Raw genomic sequence first — 4,432 nt, forward strand, 5'->3', positions numbered from 1 at the left:
TAATAGACATGTGAATTAATTGATATGATTGAAGGTTCGATTAAATGTTTTATCGATCATAGTGCATTAGTTTGATCGATCGAACTCTAAGGATTTTGTATTATCCTATTGTATTAGTCTGATCGATCGTAAGATAATCAAATGATTGATAAAACTTGAGATGATATAAAGTTCAATCGAACATTTTATCGATCATAGTGCATTAATTCGATTGATTGAACTCCAAGCATTTTGTAGTATCAAATTGTATTAGCCCGATCGACTATAAAATGATTGATAGATTGTTACACAATTCAATGTTTGATCAAACATCTCATCGATTATAATGCACTATAGCTCATAACCCGCGCTATTCACAGGATTTTTCATTATAATTTAGTTTTAGTATTTAAATACATCTTTATTGTACTTTTTATTATAGGTTAAAAAATGCTTGTAAAAAAAAAAAATTATTACACATATTTTAATAAAAAGACAATAAATGTTAAGACCCTTAATTTTATTTTAACCCAAAAAAGGTAAAACTTTTTAAAATATTTGTTCACATAGGTGTAGTTTATAACGAAAAGAAATATATATATATATATATATATATATATATATATATATAGCAAAAAGAAAATCTAAATTCCAAATATTATAGCATAAGTGCTGTAGTTTTTTCAATGGTCAAGATGGTGCTGTAATTTTTTTACGGTACCTAAGCCAAATCCTACAAAATAAAACAAAAATTTTCACTTAGCATTTAATGCAATCAAATAAATCCTCTCACTTCACGTTCAAATATATTAGAAAATAAGACTCTTAATTTTATTTTAATCCACATAAATTAAAACATATTAAAATCTTTGTTTCCATATCAGTTTTTTAAAATAAAAATAACTAAAAAAAAAAAAAAAAAAAAAAAAAAAAGCAAGAAGAAAACCTGTAGATTATGATTATCAAAACATTAATAAAAAAAAATTAGCAAGAGTCTCTAATATTATTGGTGTGATACATATTACATTTCTATATAAATAAAACACATTTAATTCTGAACATTCTAAAAAAAAAAAAAAATACATAACAAACTAAACAAAATGGCTAAAAATTGAGTGAATCATACAAACGAAAAAAAAATATATTCCATAAAACATTCAAATGAACTAAAAAATAAGACACTTAATTTTAGTTTAATCCATATAAATTAAAATATGTTAAAATCTTTTTGCCCATATGAAGAGCTTATAACGAAAAAGAAGTATAGAAATAATAATAAAAAAAATAGCAAGAAGAAAACATGGTTTAATTTAATTATCAAAGCATTAATAAAAAAAATTAGCAGGAATCTATGATATTGTTAGAGTAATACCTATTATATTTAGGAAAATGATATTTGTACAACACAGGTACAACAACTTCACAATACTCCTTCACATGGGGGTGGGCCCCAGTGTGTAGGGCCCTTCCGGCTTTCTTGTAGGACGGCTCAATGAATTTCTTGTGTTTTTTTTTTTTTGGAACATTAGAGGTTATGCTGCTGAGATTCCATGGTAATTTTGAAACAGCAAAATAGAAGAGAAAACTAGGGTTTTCTTTTAATTTGAAAAGTTACACGTAAAAAGTTGACATCCTTACGTGCAGGGTAATTTTTAAGCATCATCGAGTACTAAAGAGGAGTTATTGAAGAAAATGGAGTTATATATGGTGAAATTTTGTGAAACATAGGAACACCACACAATTCACGTATGGATGTTGCCCAAGTCCGTCCGGACGAATCACGAAATAAACAGTCAAAAGGTACCATCTAAACAAGATATTTTATAAAAGAAACTAGAATGCCTCGTTCAGTATCCCATTCAGAATTTCATCCGGACAAGGTATTCTATAAAGGCATGCAATAGAGAGCCTCGTTTGATAGCCCGTTCTAAATTCTGTCCAGTACTAGTAGAGATGCTAGAAAAATATTAATAACAAACTGATTCAAGAAAAAGAAATGGACCATGAGGGTTCAAAGAGTATTTTTTTAAGATTCAAGAAAAGTGTAGAGCCTAATGCATGTGTAGTTATAACATGAAATGCAAATTAAGGAAGTACGGAATCCATACACGCACGGAGAGTTAGATCAGGAAGTTAAGCCCAAACTGTAAGTATAAACTTAGTAACCCTGCATTATTTAAGAGAAGTATGAGATATATGTTTTCATTGAGTCGTGTTATTTTGAATGGAAATACGTATGTATTTTACGATATTTTACATATGTTTAAATAGAAAATGACTTTAAAAAAAGAGATTGGGGTTTGGATGAAAAACGAGATTTGTGAATATATATGCATGTGATATGGGACCCAACGGTTAAGTGGGAAATACACTTAACCCCTCAAAGTTAGGGAGGGGGAACGAAATGCCCCATATTCTCTCGGCAGTTAAGTTGAATTTATACACTTAGCACCTCGAAGCTAGTAGTGGGATAACACATTAGCAACCCAACGATTAAGTGGGGGAATACATATAACAAACTCCAGCCAGTAAGTGGGAGTATATATACACTTATCATATGTGAAAGAAAAAGTATGAATGGGTGAAAGACGATGAATGAATATGTTAGTATATGTATTATGTGAAATATAGCATTAGATGTGATATTTACTATTTATGTGTTGGACAGGGGTGTTTTCATTAACATGATATGACCTGTTTTACTGCTCCATTTTATGGGATATAGAGTTATATTAACAGCTATGACACTTTTATGTTAAACTTTTTTTGTGAAAAACCCTGCATATGTATAGTTGTTTAGTAAACAACAGTTAGAGAGATTTTCAAAAGATAAAAAAATAAAATAAAAAAATAAGGGAGGGGGGAGGAGGGGGTGGGCGGGGTTAAAAAAACTCACATCAATGCTCAAATGCTTATACTTGCTGAGTAATGGACTCACACATCCATCTCTAAATTGTGGTAATGCTCAAATGCTTATACTTGCTGAGTAATGGACTCACACATCCATCTCTAAATTGTGGTAATTTTACAAATGTTGAGGAGAAGGTCAATGAGGACCGCACGCATGTCTAAACTTTTGTTCAAGAGGCTCCACTTTTGGAAGGAATGGCTTATTGTAGTCAATGTAGTATTTTTGTTTGTCGCTTGTAGCAGTTTTTGAGGAACAAGTTTAGATGTAAATATTATAAGTTTGTGATGACAATGTCCTATATATATATATATATATATATAATGTAAATTTTAATTAGATGCTCTGATACATTATTATTTGAGGTGCGTTTGTGGTTTCAAAAAGAAAAGAAAAATTTATACTCATATTTTTATTGGAAGTATATATTTTTTATATATAGTAGCACCAAGTGAAAAATCCATATATTTTTCACTTTTACGGCTTGTGTATAAAAGTCGGGGCGTTGCGCACACTCCACATATGAGAGAGGAGAGGATCATGTTTTCTTCATGCACTCCTACAACCAATTTTACCCGATTGAATTGGGACATATACACTCTCAAAGCTTCTTTGTCTCCTCCATTTGTTTGACCATGAAGAGGTACGCGCACGGTTTTCAGTGAGGGCGCCCTAGCTTCTATAAACTGGCTCACGAACTGTTTGGACACTTGATCAAAGGAATCAATAGATCTTGGTTATAGGTTACTAAACCAACCTCGCGCCAAATCCCTTTAATGAAATGGGAAAGGCTTTACACATAAAAGTCGGCTGCCAAGTTTATGTTGTTCGATGCACTTTTTCTTCGATTCATACTCGGGAGATATCTCATGAGTTCTTTTCTCATTCGTCTAGGCTCCATTTTCACCATCTACTGCACTCTCCCCTACTTCATTGCGCCAATTGGTCTGATGCTCGCTATGGTAAGATGACTCTAGATTTGGCATGTTCTGATTCTGTTGGATTAGCTGTTGCATATTTTGTGCAATCAGCTGCAGCTGGTGCTAGATCATTGAAAGTATTTAATTGGTCTTGAGGATTGGGCTGGATAGACAACACTAGGTCTGCTGTGATTCTCTGTTTTTGTGGGTTGGGCAGAACAGGTGGCCTGCGTCGTATCTTAGGGCACTCATCGATGTAGCTTTTGGCATACGACCTTTAATCTTTAGGAATTTACACAGTAATTCAGGTTCCTACAAACAATGCTAACTAGAGAATCAGACACCAAATCTTGAATCGAGAGAACTTGCAGATAGAGAGAGAGAGAAGAGAGGCCAAGCACGAAGTGTACCGTTTGGTTCCAGCGGGTTACTCCAATGCTTAGGTTAATATTGGTTGGAGAAGGAAATGAGTTTAAGGAATTGACCAAAAAAAAAAAAAAAAGATTGTGTTTGAATAATTAAAAATACTACACCATTCTCTTTTTTCTAAGACTAAAAAAAAGAAAAAATAAAAAAATGTATTAAGACTGCACAACCTGAAAGTAAAATTTGTGTCAATACTATA

The sequence above is a fragment of the Alnus glutinosa genome, chromosome 11 (assembly GCF_958979055.1).
Source record: "Alnus glutinosa chromosome 11, dhAlnGlut1.1, whole genome shotgun sequence".
Taxonomy (NCBI): Eukaryota; Viridiplantae; Streptophyta; class Magnoliopsida; order Fagales; family Betulaceae; genus Alnus; species Alnus glutinosa.